Source organism: Orcinus orca, chromosome 17 (genome assembly GCF_937001465.1).
Source record: "Orcinus orca chromosome 17, mOrcOrc1.1, whole genome shotgun sequence".
Classification (NCBI taxonomy): Eukaryota; Metazoa; Chordata; class Mammalia; order Artiodactyla; family Delphinidae; genus Orcinus; species Orcinus orca.
The window spans coordinates 34,321,915-34,341,364 of NC_064575.1; the positions used below are offsets into that span (position 1 = coordinate 34,321,915).

A 19,450-nucleotide genomic window follows, 5' to 3' on the forward strand; every position below is an offset into this window, starting at 1 on the left:
TACACAATGGAACACTGCTCAGCCATAAAAAATGATTAAATTGTGTCATTTGCAACAACATAGATGGACCTGGAGGGTATTATGCTTAGTGAAATAAGTCAGACAAAGACAAATACTGTAATGATATCACTTATAAGTAGAATCAAAAAATAAGACAAATGAATGGATACAACAAAACAGAAAGAGATTCACAGATATAGAAAACAATCTAGTGGTTACCAGTGGGGAGAGGGAAGCGAAAGGGGCAAGATACAGGCTGGGAATTAGGAAGTGCAGACAACTTATGTATAAAATAAATGAGATACAAGGATATATTGTAGGGCATGGGGAATATAGCCAATATTTTATAGTAACTTTCCATGGAGCATAATCTATAAAAATATTGAATCACCATGTTGTACACCTGAAATTAACATAATATTGTAAATCAATTATACTTTAATAAAAAATTAGAATTTTATGTACAATAAAGGATACCAAAGTCAGACTGAAAAACAGTTGATGGGTAGAAGACATATACATTATCTAAAACCCAACAAAGGACTCAACATCTGAATACAAAAACTTCTACATCTCTAAAGACACAGAATACTCAATAGAAAGATGAGCAAAGGTCATGATAGGCAATTCATAGAATGGAAAACATGAATAGCAAGAAAGCATATGAAGACCTAACTTTTCTAGAATCAGAGCAATGCAGAATTAAAACACCTTACTTCATATGAATCCACACATGCCAAATGTCCAGAAGTTAAAGTGCAAATTATGCTGTGGAGCAACTCCGCCTGCGCGCCACAACTACTGAGCCTGCGCTCTAGAGCCTGGGAGCCACAACTACTGAGCCCGCGCGCCTAGAGCCTGTGCTCCGCAACAAGAAAAGCCACTGCAATGAGAAGCCTGCGCACCGCAATGAAGAGTAGACCCAGCTCACTGCAACTAGAGAGAGCCTGAGTGTAGCAACGAAGACCCAATGCAGCCAAAAATAAATAAATTGATTAATTTTAAAATATGCAGATTAACAGCATGTGGTGACAAAGGATATGGTAAGAGAGAAATTCCAAGTATTGCTGGTGAGGGGAAAATGGTACAGCTATTCCAGGGAGGAATCTGTGAAATAAGGCATATATATGACTTCTACCTCAGCCATTCCACGGCTGCACTGTTACTCTGCACTGTTACTCAAGGGGACATGTGGAAAGAGTGTATTAATGCTTTATGGTGGACATAAAGTGTTGAAAAGAGCCTAAGTATGTATCACCACGGTAATGGATAAGCAAAACATGGTATCAACATATGGTGGAATATTAGACAGTGGCCAGAAGCAATAATTTCTATGGAGCAACACAGACAAATTTTAAAACAATAATTTTGTGTAGAAAAAATAAAAGAATAGGATGTGATTTTTAGTCGATACTACTTTTGCAAAAATTAGAAAATACAAAACAATTCGGTATTTCAAATATATACATATGTTTAAAATAACTATGAAAGGTGAGTTGGGAAATTACATATTAAATGGCCCAAATGGTGCTATATAGGGGAAAATAAAGGAAATAAATCTGGCAGAGGAACGTCGGGGCCAAAACCAATCTTAAAAGTATTAGAAAATAGAGTGACCATACACACTGATGATAGAGTGACATGAACTGAGGCATATGGTCCCTTTTGAGTAAATGCCTTAAATACAAACTAAAAAAAAAATGTCATAAGATTTACAAGCACTATAAAAATATTTAGCAGTATTGCAGTAGATAGTAGAAATATATAACCTTTCAACTTAAATAAAAACAAGACTGATGAAATATCATCTTTGTTCCCACCTCATCCATGCTAAGGAAGAAATAATAAATCAGCTTTTAAGATAGAATTTTTTACAATGAGAGATAAAAAACAAACAAAAAGAAACCCTAACTGTTTATCCCATGAAGGGAGAAAAAAACAATTTGAAAAGTCAGAGTAGAACTCTCTGAGGACAATATTTAACATCAATTTTTGTAAAGCAGAATTTTAAGAAGCTGGTTTTGAATTGTTTAAAATGAGTTTCTAATTAGCATGCTGAGGAAATACAGGGTCCATCTTAATCCAGAAGCAAATAAAAAGTTCTGACTCTTAAAATTCTAGGCTCTAGAGTAGGTGCATGCTGGTGTGCTGGTGTGTATGTGTGTGTGTGTGCACATTTGCTGTGTGTTTTCAATAAACTCAAGAGTACATAAGGGTGTATGTTATTACATTGTAACAATTCTTGAGCAAGTCTATCTGAAGGTCAGTAGCAAACAAGTAGATGCCGCTTGGGTGGCCCCCCAAACTCTCAGGTAATGTGCAGATCTGGCTTGGCAATCATGTTCTGCTTTTACACATAATGCATTTTTATGTTCTTGTTAGCATTGAAAGACTAACTTGAATATTCTGCAACTGATGAAACGGACAACAGAGCAGTAACCTAGAGTTTACAAGTATTTGGGGCAGTAAAACTTTAGTTCTAGATTTAACTTGGATTTTAATCCTAATTTAACTTGGATTTTCTGCAATGCATTTTTTTACTATAAACTGGAGGTATATACCACCATAATCCTAAAAAACCTGTGACTCTGGGCTTCAGGGGTCTAAGTCTTCTAAGTGACTGAAAGGTACAACTGCATATTAGACCTGTCTAAAAATTGTCCTTTTCTGTCCTCACATACAAGGGTTCAGCTTGATTTCTGGATAGCTGTCAGTAAAAAAAAAATATGTGCAAAGAGCTAATGCCTTTTGCTACAAGACAAAACAACTTCTCCTGGACATGCAGTAATAGGAGGCAATGCCATGTGTTGGAAGCATGCACATATTTTATGATAGATATTAATCTGGAGGTTAACAGCTAGGTGCTCTGGTTGAAGTAGTTTATTTCAAACACACATATAATGTTAATCCACTTTGTAACAAAGCCTTCAACATTTCATATGCAAATTCGTTTTTCTTTCTAGTTTAAGCCCAAGGAAATCCCTATAAATCTTGTCTCCAAAGAGAAAATATAAAGAATTCATAAGATTAAAGACTTCTTATCAATTGTATAAAAAACTAGAAATGTACTAACTAGATAAAAATGTAGATGTCTAAGAGAACATCCAACAAATAGAAAAGTAGAGGACTGCACTGAGATTGCAATCCTGAGAAAAATACATTATTTCTAAATGAAGAAGTAAAAGGAGATAGTATAAATTAAAGCCAGAAGAAAATTTAAAACCTACAAAAATACGAGTCAATACAAAGTTAAAAACCCATGAATTTTACTATATACCCAAAGGCTTCACAACAGATCTCATGAATATCACAAATTAAAATAAAACAAACAAAAGCCAGAAATATTGTTTTCCCCAAATTGTACTACTACCTGCTTATTGCTTCAGTGGTAAGAAGAAAAATTATCTTCAAATAGTTAAATTGTATACCTACTTATATGTTAACTCTTAGGTGGATCTTGTTATATAATATATATGATCTTTAAAGAAAACTTGTTGATTGTTTATTTTGGCATCTCTTAGGAAATTCCTATTTAATTAGATAAATCTCCTTAGATAACTCTTAAATAAAAATAGATGCAAATATAGTATGTTTCATATCATTCATTTTAGACCTCTAAGAGTTGGAAAAGCTCAACCTGGAGAAGAAACTAGTTTTATTGAGGGAAGAAACTACTTTCCAGTTTAGAAGAGGAGGGATTATCCCATTTTTGTAGAGGAAGCAATCAGGAAGATACAAAAAGAATGATCCTTGCCTAGTGCTAAGGCCAGAACTACTGTGAATATTGTACCAGATCTTGTAAAAACAGCCACTGTGCTGGCACTCACAGGCCTGGGTCATGGTGTGTTCAACAATGAAACTTTGTTCCAAAGGATGGAACTCCTTCGGGCCAAAAAGCTTTCACCTGTATTACATTAACCTCACTGTTTTGTTATGGGAAATGCGTTTATTTTTTGAAATGACATTGAAATATATCCTTAAAAGAACACTTTAGGTCTCAACAAGATTCTCTTCTTTTTCAGCCAACACATTACCTTTTAGAAATCAACAGTCTACTTCTTTCTTTAAATCATCACATTTCAAAGCTGTAGCAGCTAATAAATATTAATATGATTTTTCCAAAACTGCAATCTCCCTAAATTTCTATGCTGTCTTCTTTATCCTGTCTTTTCAAGGTAAAGGTATCTTTCCAGTTTTCTTAGCATTATCAGGATTATGGATTTTGTTCATTGTTAAAGTTCGTTATTTACGGACATAAGTTAATGTAAATGCAAAAATATCTCGTATTATTCACAAGCTGGCTGACTTAAATCACTCGCTCTTAAAACAACTTTACTGCTCTCCAATCTGTTCAAATGCATGGAAATATAAATTCAGGATGATGTGGCTTTTCTGCAATGCTTTCTTTTCAGGCTGCAGTCTACATGACAGCGTTATATCTTATCCTTGCTGCTGTTGTTGTTCAATCTATAAAATCTCTCTTGAAGACCCCCAAAACAGCTTGTAATTTAAACTTTTACTTTTGGTGACTCACTGTTTTCAAACTGCCATCTCTGACCATATCCCCCTTCCAGGGGAATTTATGCAGACTCTTAACCCATAATTGCTTTACTCTTTACCTCTATTTCTGGGTTCTTAAATTAACTGTTACATCAGTGTTCTTCATTACTCAAATTATTTTTTCTTAGGAACTTTTCCTGGAAGTAAGTTCATGCTATTTTTGACAAGCAAACATCTGACCTCTGAAAGAATTCTTATGGAAATGGGTTTATATCCCAAATGCACCACCAAAAATCTTTGTGACCTTGCATAAACGTCCCTTACCATTTCAGGTGCTGTCTTTGCTTGACTCCAAACTGAACTGATTAAAACTATGAGCATCTAGCTGTTATGCACTTTTGTCTCAGTTTGGTCAATGAAACTCTCAAAAATCCATCAGATTTTCATTATTTTTTATCATTAGCCTGTTTGTGTAAAATAGTTACCATTTATGGAGCCAGTGTTCTCCTTTATTCCGGCATCCAATCATTGTAAATATTTCTCATGGACACATTCTTAGAAGGCCTATGAATAACCTGGCCTCTTACTGATTCTCCCTTTTGGAGTCTTACTAGCCAGACTTCCCCAATAACTTTCAGAGAGAGTTTTGCCCCTTTCCGGGTCTTCTTTTTGACTTCTATACGCCATAGAACTTTCAAAAGTCATCACACCAATACTAATATTACCACATACCCTCCAAAAACCTCCAAGCTGTTTATGCCTATTCATTAAGTTAATACTTTATCAAAACTTGTCCAATTGAGTAGTTTTAGCACAGATATTTTACACAGTTTAGCACAGACATGCTCTGTTTAAGGCTGACAGATCCATTAGGAATTAACTTTCTGGTACATTTTCCCTCTGACATTTTCCTCACAACTGCGTTTCCTCATAACTGAGCCATCAGTTATCTCTTGCCTATAGAAAGGCAGATAAGAGAAAAGAAAGCTAAGTGAGAAAAGATATGTAAATAGACTAGCACAATATTGGACACATAATAAGTATTCAATAAATGATAGCAAGTATTCTTACCCTTATCCTCACATTAGTTTATATGTATTAAAAACTGATTACTGGACTCAACTCTTACTTCCATTGCTCATTAGATCCTCACAGAAACCTTGGAGGAAGCGAGGTTTTATCCCCAATTTACAGGTTGGGAGACTGCAGCCTAGAGGGCTTAAGTACCTTAACTGAAGTCATATAGTCAAGAAATAAGCCTATATTTGTCACAATCACTTGCCCATGCTTTGACGTGACACCACCACCCATCATTTACCCAGCTTCACCAAGGTACTACTAAATTTTTTACTCTTATTCTCCTCTCTTTGCTTCATACTGCCATTGTCACCAGCCCAGTCAAATTCACTTTTAATTTTCCAATGTTAATGAAGGGAGTAGAAGGTGGAAATTGAGGTTAAAGGAGGAAACTTTAATGTTATTCAAGGATGACTTCATCTTAACTTCCAGCCTTCGTCTGCCCATTCTCTGCTCCAGTCACACGCAGAGTATTTGCTATCTCTTCCATAAGTCTTGACTTTTCTTGTCTTTATGCCACTTTTCTTTTCTCCATTTGCAATGAATCTCCCTTTCCCTTGGTTCTTCACCATTTCTTACTCCATACTCTCCATTAAAATTCAAATCTACCTTTAAAGCCCAACTCATATACCAGTTCTGTCCTGCAGTCGCCTGGATCTGCCAAGTCAGAACTAACCACTTGCTCCTCCGTGCTCCTGCAATGGCAATGATGTTAGAAGGGCGAGTGATTCTACAGCTCGCTCACCACCTACGGGAAATATGTCCTATTTGCCCTTCCACATCCTTTCTCCACCCAACTCTATATGGATGGCTTGCATGGCCTATCTTAGTAAGTGTCCTTGCTCTAGCTTCTGTTTGGCTCACCAATGAAGAGTACCAATAGAAGACTGTAGGGAATGAAGGAGGGGAGTGAAGTTAGGGTATTAATTCTTGCCAAATTGCTGGGAGTTGGCTGCATCCCCCAACTAACGTATAGTGCTTCTCTGTGGGGCATCACAGCATCTTTGGGGAGGACTCTCTCTCCAGCAAGGCTTCCTTTCTCTTTCATCTCCTATAAAGTAGCCACACTTTTACTGAACCCAGGGCACTACACTATCTCTTGATTCTCTACATTGGGCTCAATTTATCTTTATTGATGTACCCCTGATTTCCTGCTGAGACCCTGTCTGATGAACTTCGTAATATGCTCTTCTAAGCTGTTAATTTTACAAACCACATTATTACACTTATTAGAAGAATGTCTTCAGGATATGTCAGTAAGCTCTGATTGATGATAATGGTAAACAGCTAGAATTTATGGAACATAAAGCATGCTTTGGTTACTCTCTTGAGTACACCGTGTGCATTATTCTAATTAATTAAAATCACTATTAGCTAAGCAAGGTACACAGATGCTAAGAGGTTCCCAGAAGTAACTTGCTCATGGTCACCCCAGTGTCTCAGTAGTGTTTAGGACTCAGATCTGTCCAAAGCCTAAACCTTAAGTTCTAGGTCTAAGCAGTGGCTCTCAAACTTGAGTATGCATCAGCATCACCAAGAGAGCTTGCTGAAACAGGCAGTGGGCCCCACCCCCAGAGTGTCCGAGTCTGTAGGTCTGGAGCAGGGCCCAAGACTTTCACTTCTAAAAATTCCTACGTGCAGCTGATGTGCTGGTCTGGGTACCAGACTTTGAGAACCACTAGTCCAAGCATTTTAGGTCCAGAATTTCAGGTGTTAGAATAATTTTCTGGTGATAAATGTCGGAAAAAAAAGCACTGCATTTTCCTGTTTGTAAGGAGGTAATACATTCAATCTTAAAGAGTCAATAATGGGGCTAAGTATCTAAGAAAGAAGAGTTATTCTCCAGGAAGATGGGAGGAGATGGACATTCTAAGGACAGGAATGCCCTTCCAGGAAACTTGCAAAGGGAACAGTAAAATAACATAGTAAGATTCTGCTATCCAGTGTTCACAGAACATGAGTGGGATACCCTTGACTGTAAAATGGGAAGCCAACTTTTGCTCACCATATACATACCGTATTCAGTACAAATGTTTATTAAGAATCTCCAAAAGCTAGACACTAGGCATCAGGGCTACACTGATAGAGCAGATAAAGTGCCTGGCCTCACGGAGCTTGTGCTTCAGATGATGTACCTCAGCTAGATAGACTGAAGGATGGATACTATATTGGGTTCACACTTTGTCTCAAGAAAAACATATATCCATAGACGTGATCCAGGAGTCAAATGGCAAAAGACCTAGCCTCAAAGTGAGTGTTAATTTCATTAAATGGTAGGTAAAAATTATTTTATATGCCGAGATAGGCTCTGCTTAAAAGACATTATTCCTCCAAACGTATTATTCAAGCCAGCTTATAAACCTGTGACTTTTTCTAGGAGAAATGTTGCCTTCTTTTCCAAGAAGGGAGCAGTAGGGGTCGGGGTGGAAATAGTTTCATCATCAGAGGCACAGTCTCACTACTACTGCTCAGCTCCAATTCGCAACCTTCTGAATGGTTTCCAGACTAAGTAATTTAGCAAAGTGATGAAGAAAAAATGGCCCATTAATCTTATGATGCGTGTTATAACTTCACTCTGGGTTTAGCATAGGAAAAATATTATTTGCATTGATTAGAAATATGCTTTATGGCTGCATATATTATTCACTCTGAACATTCTAAAATTATTAGCTGGGTTGACATGATGAACTGCACAGGAGTACTTCTAGATGACATCTCAATGTCATCTGTTACTCACATCATATAGGTCTAGGAATCAATATGTATTTTACTCAATATGAGATCTTATTCCAAACACCAAAATATGCCTGTTTTTATTCGATGGTTATCATCATGAAACTACCAGCTAAATATCATTTAGAAAATTCAAAGCAAGTAAATTACTGTATTAACTGTCCAACTATGATTATGACTTTCCTCCACTTATAGCTGAACCTAATATAATGATCTGGTCAGTCTGACTAGGAGGATTTATTCATTAATTTACTCAAATGTTCTGAGGTATATTTTGAAGGACTTAAATTATGGTCTGGTTTGGAGGATCCAACAGTAAGGGTGCAGGTTTATCTCCTACAAGCTCTGTGACCTTGCCCAAGTGACTTAGCATCTCTGAGCCTCACTTTCCTAATCTGCAAAATGGAAACAATAATAGAACCCAAGTTGTAAAGCTGAAGGCAAAAAAGTAATATGGTAATGTATTTTGGCACAAAAGAGCAGTTACGCTGATGGTCATTATTTGTGAATACTGTTGCTAAGATCATTGAAAACCTGTTGTGTGTTAGGTGCTGTTCAAGGACTAGAATTTTAAGACTGTTCTTCACCTTTATCCCAGTTTTACCTGCAAAGTTCTGCCATGCACTGGAAAAACATACTGGTATTTCTAGGGAAGGGGACCACTCAGGTGACATTTTTGTTTCACCAGGTATATAAAGTATACAAAGGTTATAGTGTATCTTTTAAGTCCTTTGGACGTCTAGTTACCTTTCACTAGAATGATTCTAGTAGATCCTGATAGATACCTGAGACAAGGTCAGGTCAGTGATGTTGGTACCTTTTCTGGCTTAAGAGCATAGGGCAGGGCTTCCCTGGTGGCGCAGTGGTTGAGAGTCCGCCTGCCGATGCAGGGGACACGGGTTCGTGCCCTGGCCCGGGAAGATCCCACATGCTGCGGAGCGGCTGGGCCCCTGAGTCATGGCCGCTGGGCCTGCGCGTCCGGAGCCTGTGCTCAGCAGCGGGGGAGGCCACAGCAGTGAGAGGCCTGCGTACAGCAACAACAAAAAAAAAGAGCATAGGGCAGAAACACAGGAAGAGAGGTCTTCCTTTTCCACTCCTGTTACTAAGAACCCTCTCGAATAATGACAATCCGAAACAGATCACTACATTGTTCATGTTGTAGAATCAAAGCAGTGTACAAAGCAAAGAGCACTGGCCTCCATTATACGTGCATTTCACTTGAGATTCACTTTTCTAGACCGTGGAGAAAGCAGATGTTCCAACACTTTCCAGGTACTGGAATATTACAATCTGGCCATCTCCACCACTGCATGTTTGATCACACCATTCCCTGCAAATGGAATGCTGTTCCATCAAGGTCAGATTGACCAGTGCAAATACCTGATTTTATCGTACGGTCAGAACCAAATTAACTTACTGAAATTCTGCCCAGCTCAGGGTCTACCTTCTCTGTGAAACGTCCTGTGAGATCCCAAGTTACAAACAACTCTATCTTCTTCAGAAGACATTGTATACTATATAAATAGTAATTTACATATAAATATATGTATATGTGTCTGTATTTCTTTGTTACATTAAGTTACAGCTTCTGTGGTTTCTCTTCTTAACTAAACTGGACGCCCTTATCATCACAGTGGCCATGTACATCATTGTATCCTCCAAAAAATCCAGATAATAATATCATGGATTCAGTATATAGTTGTTTAATAGAAAACAATTAACCACTGCAGAATACTAGTGTCTCTCAAGGTGTGTTCAGTGGATCATAAATCCTATGAGACAGTCCATGAAGGAAAAGATTTCAAATAAATTTGGGATCTGTTGTCCACTACATCTCCTTATCAGAGACTCATAATTCACAAGACTCGTAAAAAGCTCTGTAGCAAAGAAACTGTTGACTTAGTTTGACCCAGTATTTCTCTTACAAGAGTATCAGTTCTGGAGGTCAAGGACATTTTCCACCTCTAATACAACATCTCTACTGCCTAGTAGAGTGCCTGGCACTTAGTAGACACCTAATAAATATTTCAATAAGTTTCAACATACATTCCCCTTTTAAGCTATAGAAGAAAAACACAGTATACAGTAGATTTTGATTTACTTGGGGAGAATAATAATATGAATAGATAAATGTACACAAATCATTTTGAAGTATATATATTTGATAATACTTTTTTCCACAAATCTACACAATTGCACATTTAGTGGTGATAGTAAACAAACTACATTTGCTTCTGAAAACTTGCTAAGAAGGATGGCTACTAAAAACTACAACTTGAACCCAAAACAATTGATTTAGTTCATTGGTCCCCACTCCTTAGCAGTTTTAATATAGAAGAAAATAGACGCATATATTTCTTTTCTGCCATAATATGGCATCACATAAGGAATGCTATGTTGTTAGCTAGAAATAAGATTTGCTCTTGTTATTTTAGTACATTGATCACATAAGAATAATTCTAGATTTTTTCCCCTCCTGTGACGCTCATAGCATCCGCATCTAAAACAGACTTTGGAGATTTAGATCAAATGTCATATCAATTGTCCTAGACTGCTTACTATGTGCTTTCACTATAGATTTTAATGTCAATAGAGAAAGGAGGAGGAAAAGTCAGAGGGAAATGAAACAGGTGTATGCAACACCCCTCTCTACTACCGACATTTCTCAGAATTCTGGGGGAAGTTGCATCTATAAGGGGAAGTTTTTCACCATGGAACTCATGCTGGTTGAACTTCTCATGAAGAATTTTTTTTCACTACTGAAGAAAAATATGTTTGATTTTACCATAACTGAAAAGTTCTCCTGTTTCTACTTCTGAGGTTTGCCCTCAAGACTACTGTTTACCTAATGGAAGGGACTCCTATGCATGGAGGAAAAAGTGCACCATTTGAAGGAAAAGCTAAAGGAGTGATATTCAGGTAGCTCCTCATTCCACCAATGAAAACATACACATAGATTTTCCACTTTACACCTCATTTTCCACCTTATTTTCATGATTTTGAAATGAATATGTAGGGTCTGATGAGTTTATCAATAGTCTATAATTATTAGTGTTATTAAAATAGAATACAAATGATAAGCCATATGTAAAAATGCTGTGTGAATAAACTGCTATACCCCAAATAATACAAATGAGTGAATGGCAGTAAATGCTAAGAGGGATTAACAACATAAAGGATATTAAAAAAATGATGACCGTATTTCATACTTATGTGTCTTTTTCTCTCTCACTTTTTTTTTTTTATTGCGGTACGCGGGCCTCTCACTGTTGTGGCCTCTCCCGTTGCGGAGCACAGGCTCCGGACGCGCAAGCTCAGTGACCATGGCTCACGGGCCAGCCGCTCCGCGGCATGTGGGATCTTCCCGGACCGGGGCACGAACCCGCGTCCCCTGCATCGGCAGGCAGAACACTCAACCACTGCGCCACCAGGGAAGCCCTTCTCTCTCACTCTTACTCAACTCCTAAATAACTAAGAGAATATGCTCACAAATGGTAAGCATGTTTTGGATGTTCGATGTGTGTTTGTGGGAAAGAACAAAAAAAAACCTGCCTCAATTAGGTCAAATATCATATAAGAGATGAATGAGATTAGAGATGGGATTGGGATTTGTGTTAGTGACTCAATAGCTAACCAATCACAGATATGACAGTGTAGTGCAATATGTAAATATACTTTTTAACAACTTCTCTTAAGTTATCTACTGTCTGTAAAGACAATCACACTCAACTGCTCTGCACTTAACCCCAGAGCTTCTGAGTTAGAATCTGTTAGAAATAGGTACACGTTTCATTGCTTTGGCAACATTTACATGGCTCTGCATCAGGCAATACAACTGCTAAGATCACACTCTGGGAATTCAGGAAAGGCTAGTGTCCAGTTCTGGTCGTTCTACCACCCAACTGTGATCTAGGGTAAATTCCTGATTAAAAAAAAAAAAAAAGAAAGAAAAACCCTGAAGATGCTGAAACAGTATTTCCTACTTCACAGGGTCGTCATGGGGATAAAAGGTCATTAGGATAAAGTGCCTCTCACCCAGGAAACACTGATAAATGCTACTGATGCTACCATCATCATCATCATGACTGATCAAGAACATATTGCCACATGGAAATTCAACATTCCCTGGGCCATTCACAACTCTCCTTTAAAGGACTCATATTCTATGTGGGGTCTTAACACCTTCAAATAACAGAAAATACAAGTCTTTACGCCTTTTTTTCTGTAGCTAATTTTCTGTAGCTAATTTCACCTCTGTCCACTTAAGTGTTGGTTTAGCATATTCTTGTCACACAAAGAAGCTACTTCCCAAAGAGAGGAACAATGTGTCAAGTGACAAAGACATTGAGTGAAGTCTTTCATATCCTAGATTGCCCATGGTACAGCTCAGCTGGTCTCTGGGTTGGAAGGCCTGGGTCTACTTTGCTCGTCTGTTACAGGGGAAGGGACATGGTCCTTAGCATGTGCTCTGTGAAACAGAGGCAGCTGCGGGTAGAATTATAACACAAGCAGAACTGGCTTCAATTCTTCCTTCTTAGGTCTTTTTCTTCTTGTTCAGCTGTTCAAGGAACTTGCCTGCCCTCTGTCCCTGCCAGGACGATGTTACATCTGCCTGGATAAGTAGGTCACCATTGTATATCAGGAAAGGTCTTATTTGTAATCATCAGGAACCAGATATGGCTAATTTGAGCAGAAAAGGAAACTTTTGGAAGTTTATGGTTAGGTCTCAGTAACTAAACAACCGAAAGCCAAGGCTATGCTATTGCAATTACAGGATCAGGCCAAAGTGATGTTGTAAGTCCTAGCTGGCCTTGCTACCAAGCAGGAACAGGAAACAGGAGGTTGACCCAGCACTGCTGGCCTTGCTTCTTTACATCATTTATTTGTCATTCAAAATCCAAGAGAGGGGTGCAGTTGGCCAACCCGAGGTCACCCGACTGTTTTCCATCTGTAAGGGAGACTGAGCATGTGAGTGAACAGTGTATCTGACATGTTCAGCTTGTATAACGAGAGGAAGGCTCTGTTTCTCACCAAGACCCACAAAGTGGAAAATTCCCCAGAGAAAGGAATTTCAGATCAGATGCTTAGAAAGTTAAAAACAACAACAACAAACAAATGCAGATGTGGAATTAAAGACATGGAGTCATTAAGAACCTATATGTGGATTGATTCAGACCTGAGTTCACATCTGGAGCAAGCTACTCAATCTTGCTGAGCTTCAATTTTCTTTAAAGGAAACAACGTAGAAGATGATATCCACATGTAACTTGTGGTACACATGAAGGAGGGTAGTACAGTATATGATGCCTGGCACATCCTATGCATTTGCTAAAACTACTAGTAGTACTATTATTATTGTTACTTATTATACAATTTATTGTAGAAATTAACAGGGAGAGTATTAATAAATGTTAATACAGTGCTAAGTGTCACATTTATGATCTCAACTAATTATTTGTTGATTCAACAAACATTCCACATATCAGAAAATAACCTGTTTGTGTATATATATATATATTTTTTTTACAGAAGAAAAGACACCCTGAGGCTTAGAAAGTGTAAACAATGTACCAAAAGTCACTCATTTAAGAGGTAATGGAATATTATTCAGCCTTAAAAACATGAAGGAGATCCTTTCATTTGTGACAATATAGATGAAACAGGAGTGCATTATGCTGATGAAATAAGCCAGACAGGATAAATACGAATTATATCATTTATATATGGAATCTAAAAAGAAAAAAAGCCACACTCATAGAAACAGAGTAGAAAACTGGTTGCCAGGGGCTGGGGTGTGGGTGGGGAAAAGAGGGGAAGACTGGTAAAAGGGTACAAACTTTCAGCTGCAGGATGAATAAGGTCTGAGGATCTACTGTATAACATAGTTACTACAGTCAATAATACTGTATTGTATAACTAACATTTTCTGAGAGAATAGAACTTAAGTGTTCTCACCAAAAAAAGAAAAAAAGGAAAAAGGTGTCATAAGCTTTTAAGATGTATTAATTAACGTGATGGGAAGGATCCTTTTACAACGCATATGTATATCAAATCATCATGATATACTCTTTGACTATCTTACAATTTTGTCAATTATACCTCAATAAAACAGAAAAAAAAAGAGGTAATAAACAAGAGACTCCAATCCAGGATTATCCAGCTCAAAAAACTACACTCTTAACCATTACAATCCATATGTTGTAACTGTAAAATGCTTAACACAAAGGAAACGTTAAATAAATGGTATTTATTCTAACTCTAATGCTTACTACATATTAGTTATGTGGTATGCTTTACTTCTAACTACAAGGGTATAAGGTGCAAATTCTTGCTACAGAACATAAAAGCCCCTGTGGTACCCTGTAGGATCTCTCATCTCTCAACCCAGAGTCTCCTCAAGTTGGAGGTCTTCACCCCCTTTATAATGTGGGAATAATGCCTTTCCCACATTTGCACTGGGCATGAAAATCCATACTTCCAGGTGTATACTGAACCTCCACTTAGCTCCTCGTCACCTTGGAATCACCAAAGATCATTTATTCCATTTATATAAATGATGTAGGGATAGAAGTACAGAATATACAGAGAGTGTTGGAGGAATCCAAACAACAAGTCCTCCACTCTCAAAACAAATTTTAGAGTTCCAAAAGTAAAGAGCAATGTTTGGAAATAAAACTAAAAAGGAAACTAACATCTACAATTAGCCAAGTATTTATTATGGGCCAGGCTACTTACTAGGCACTTGATAAACATTACAGCTCATCTTCCTGCAGTCCTTCAAAGCACATAATAATGTTTCTATTTCATAGAGAAGAAAATTGTATCTAAGCAGGTTAGTGATTAGCCCAAGACCACAGGGCTAGGCTGTAAGAAAAGAAGGCCAAAATGGTGATGGATGTTATAACTAGAAGATTATGGTTAATCAAATAAAAATATTCAAAACGGTCCTAATGTATTATTAGGATTTCTTTAGAATAACTTGGGTACCTTAGTGAATACAGTAGTGGTAGGCACTACAGTCTCTTTAATTTGCTAATCATACAAATCTACTTTAATATTCTTGGTGACAAGGAGCTAACTACTGATAAGACAGCTTCTTCAGTTTGGGGGCTACTCCAGGGTGAAATGCCGGAACGTCTTACTGCCTGCAATGTTACCTAGTTCTACCAGGGGGAATAAAGCAGAACAAGTAGCCACTGTTCTTGACAAATGGATACAGTTTCAGTTTTTCAAACTATGAGTGTCAGATTCATTCATTGTATCAGATAGATCTGTCAAATGGCTTTGCCCATTTACTAATGGATGGCACACTGCAGACACACATTGGGTCAAAGGACTCAATGTCACCTCATTGATACTGTCATCAATATAATTTGTATTGGCATTTTGTCTCACCCTGACTTTAAGGACTATGTGGGGAGATCCAAGTCTCCAGACCATGGACTGATCACCTCTGCTTGACATAGTATTCTCTGCTCATTTCCAGAGGGGACCAAGGATGAGCTCTTGTACTTCTGAGTCTATTCACCCTACCTGGCAACACATAGTAGCTGGGCTGATTGGATCAAGCAGGAGCCCCAGAGTTTAAATTTCCAGCTGCATTGGAGGAAACAGAGGCTATGCCCCAATCCCATAACCCCTCACTTCTTACTGCTAGCCTATCCTAGGCTGTTCTTGCTGATAGGAGTACTTCATGCTAAAAATTAATTTTGCTTACCTGATGGCAGTCACACAACCTCAAATGCCATTTTTATAAATAAGGCAACCACCAATGGAGTGTGATTTAGGGTTTTTTCTTCTGTAGACCCTGCCTACCCTATAAAATCTCCCATTACTGCATCATGGAGACTATAATCCCTTTCCGAGGGAACAGATTCTTTCCAACCATAAGATGAAATAAGAACCTACATTTCCATACTGCCCAAAAGGAAATACATTGATTACAAAATGCAGGAGAATGACTGATTTTCCACATTTGTTGTGTTCATTAAAGGGTTTTTGAATAGACTTGACAGTATTAAAGAAGTTCAACACACACAAAATAAAAATTAATAAATGAAGAGAAAAAAATTGCATTTACAACAAACAACAAAATAAACACATTGATATATAAAAGGTTGTTATACATCAATGAAAAATGGATGCCATAAAGTCACAAACTAAAAAGTATTAACAGCCAATAAAGATATGAAAATATGTTCAACCTTGCTATTATTAATCAAAGAAATACAAATAAAATAATTCAGGTGTCATATTTTACTGACTAGAATGACAAAGTTTTAAAAAACTTGATAATACTGGTATTGATATTGATAATACTGGTATTGATATTGATAATACTGGTACTGATGAGTGTGTGTAAGAAATCACATTGGATGTTAAATTCTTGGTAGAAATAAAAAGCACGGTAACCTTTCTGGAAGACAATATGTCAGTATGTACCAGAACTGACAACCAGCCATTCAAGTTCTAGAAGTCCATTCTAAGGAAATAAACAAATGCTCAAAGACATATGAACAAGGATGCTTGTCTCATTGTTTAGCAAAGCAAAACAGGAATAATCTAAATGTTGAACAGTAGGGACTGGTTCAATAAATAATAGAATGCTGTTCAACCATTAAAAATGCTGCTGCAGATTTTTATTAGGTGATGAGTAATCATACTTATACTACTAAATAAAAATGTTATAGAACTGTTTTGTAGTTTGATATAATAATTAAAGGTTTTTATACTTGCATTGTATTTATATGCACCCCGTCACAAAAAAAGTTTCAAAAGATACCCTCAAAAATGTTACAGAGATGATTTATCAGAAATGGGATTTTGAGTTATTTTTCCTTTTTTCTTTAAATCCTTTCAATTTTGGAGTTTCTGCAATGAGCCTGTATTATTTTTACAATTAAAAATATTTAAATTTACAACAAAAGGATCTAAATTCCTCCAGTTTTCCATTTATTTTCCATCCTGGCTCAGGGTATTTGTGTAAAAAAAAAAAAAATCAGCTTATTTTCTCTTTTGTATCAATCTAAATTTACTTTTCGTAAGTTAACTATTTTAGTCTGGCAAAAGTTTCACACAGGAAAATTGTTAAGGTCTGAGTATTCTATTACCTTTAAAAGCACTGGAAACTTTGAAATTATTTCTTGCAGAATTTTCATATAATACTGACAGGCGGCAGGGGGGGAGGTAGCAAAATGAAGGGAAATAGATAGTAGTAGTCAACTTCAATTAAGAAAAAGCAACAAGAGGCAGTTTGTACTCTTTTGATACGGCAGAAGCCCCATGTGTCAACTCATGCTAAAAAATGGATATATACACACACATATATATGTATATGTATATGTGTGTATATGTATATGTGACACACACACATCCAGTCTTAGGCTAATCACTCATTGTGGCAGAAACAACGAGCTGTTGACTACACTTTAATTAGCTCCTCCAGCCTGTAGAGGCATCACTAGGACCAAGATAGGAACAACATTCTCCATCTCCGCTTGCATCTGGGTATGGTTCTATCCCAAAGGATGTGACCAGAGGTGACCTGAAGAGTTTATGTCTGAAGGATAACGAGTTGATAATTGTAGCTTGCAGCTTCCTCTCTCCTTTCCTTTTTAGGACAAACGTAGAGCCACTAGATGAAGGTGGTGGGTCCCTGAATAACTGAGCAGAAAACTGACCCACAGACCACCAAAGTCCATACTACACTCCAGAGTGAGTGAGAAATGAACTGTCCATGTGTTGCTCCACTGAGGTTTAAGGTTTATTATTTAGTGTTTAACTAACGCATTTTTTCTTTAAACCTCAGTTGCCTTCTCTGTAAAATAAAGTCTTTGAAAAGGATACACTGTAAGTTTTTTCCATTGCTTATGTTTTTATCTTAGTTTTTAATTCTCAGAAACATTGCGCACATTCTACCTTTTAAGTTAGTAAGTCTACTTTTTTTCCCACAAAGACGGGTTCTTCAAGTTATGGAGAAGTCATAGCAGACTGTTGCTTCAGTTTAAGATACGCATTCACATATGAGATGAGAAGGGTGAGGACCCAGAGAAACGCCTTTGACAGAGGGGAGTGAGAGCATACTGAAGAATGTTTAGTAATAAAGAATTCAGATGGGAGAAACGGATGGGTTACATCTAACAGATTTGCTCAAAGGAATTCTGGAAAGGCAAATATGTGAAAATGTATAGCAAAGACATGAAATGCCTTTTGGTCCCTAAATGGATTTCATTTCAAAGACGTGCATATTGCAAATACATGTACCATAACACTTCTCTGTCCACTTCTAGAATTTTCTAAAGCCTGACAGAACATCTGCAGAGAGAGGATGTCATTCCAAGATAATCGACTGCAAGTGACTAAATTAAGATAAAAATGTCCTTAACCTTGAACAGTTTTTAAAGAGATTTTAGAAGAAAGGAGCCCTCCAGGGGGTTGTATAACTATATAATTGTACCCTTTCTAAAAGGCTATTTACAGATACATAATGTTTCCCCTCCATTCTTTAAAGTAAAATATAGGATAAAAAAAAAAGTTTGGGGATAATATTTGTTTGGGACAGCAGGCACTGCTAATCAGTACCACTCTCTCCTTATTCCTTACTATCAGAGCCCTGGTTTAGGAGACTCCATTATCCTTAAGGCTAAGGTGGCCAGTTTAAAATCCGAGCTGATGAGATCTAAGTGCAAGTCTGCTGACCATCTGTGGTAAAAAATTTGCTCTCTGAGTTAGACACTGCCTTTTTTTTCTTACTTAATTTTTTTTTTTTCCTTTTCTTTCTTCCTGCCCCAATTGTTGGAACACTATTGGAGATTCTGGGGTCACTTTGAAGCTATGTGGACGTGCTAGAGATGTGGAAGCTGGAAGAGCGAAGCAACCCAGTCCCCTGGTGATGCCCTTCAGCAGCTGGACTAACACTAGAGGGACTATCTCTAAAGTTCCTGCTACCCGTGGAAAGTAAGGTAAATCACTCATTCACTTTCTGTTACCTACTAACTGATCCAGAACTCTAACCTCAGGGTTCTAGAACCCTTCTCAGTATCCCATAGTCATACTCATGTTCCGGACTCCTGATCATCAGACTTGCTTACAGCAGATGTATGGGGAGGGCAGGCTCTTCTGGAAGCCCTCATACTTCCTC

The 19,450-nt window shown here is 37.4% G+C and overlaps 1 protein-coding gene across 40 annotated transcripts in view; it reads right to left on the minus strand.

The window, feature by feature from the left end:
- The window catches only part of LOC125961818 (metabotropic glutamate receptor 7-like), a 411,772-nt gene that overhangs the window by 372,723 nt on the left and 19,599 nt on the right, over positions 1-19,450 (minus strand). For 2 of the 40 annotated variants that reach the window (XR_007472822.1, XR_007472849.1), the window contains one exon: positions 6,187-6,272. The exons of 36 other annotated variants lie outside the window; for them this stretch is intronic. The gene's annotated coding sequence lies outside the window, so the exon portion shown is untranslated. Of the gene's footprint in view, positions 1-6,186; positions 6,273-15,045; positions 15,175-19,450 lie in introns of all 40 variants that reach the window. 2 more of the 40 variants (XR_007472826.1, XR_007472851.1) reach the window with 1 other exon arrangement.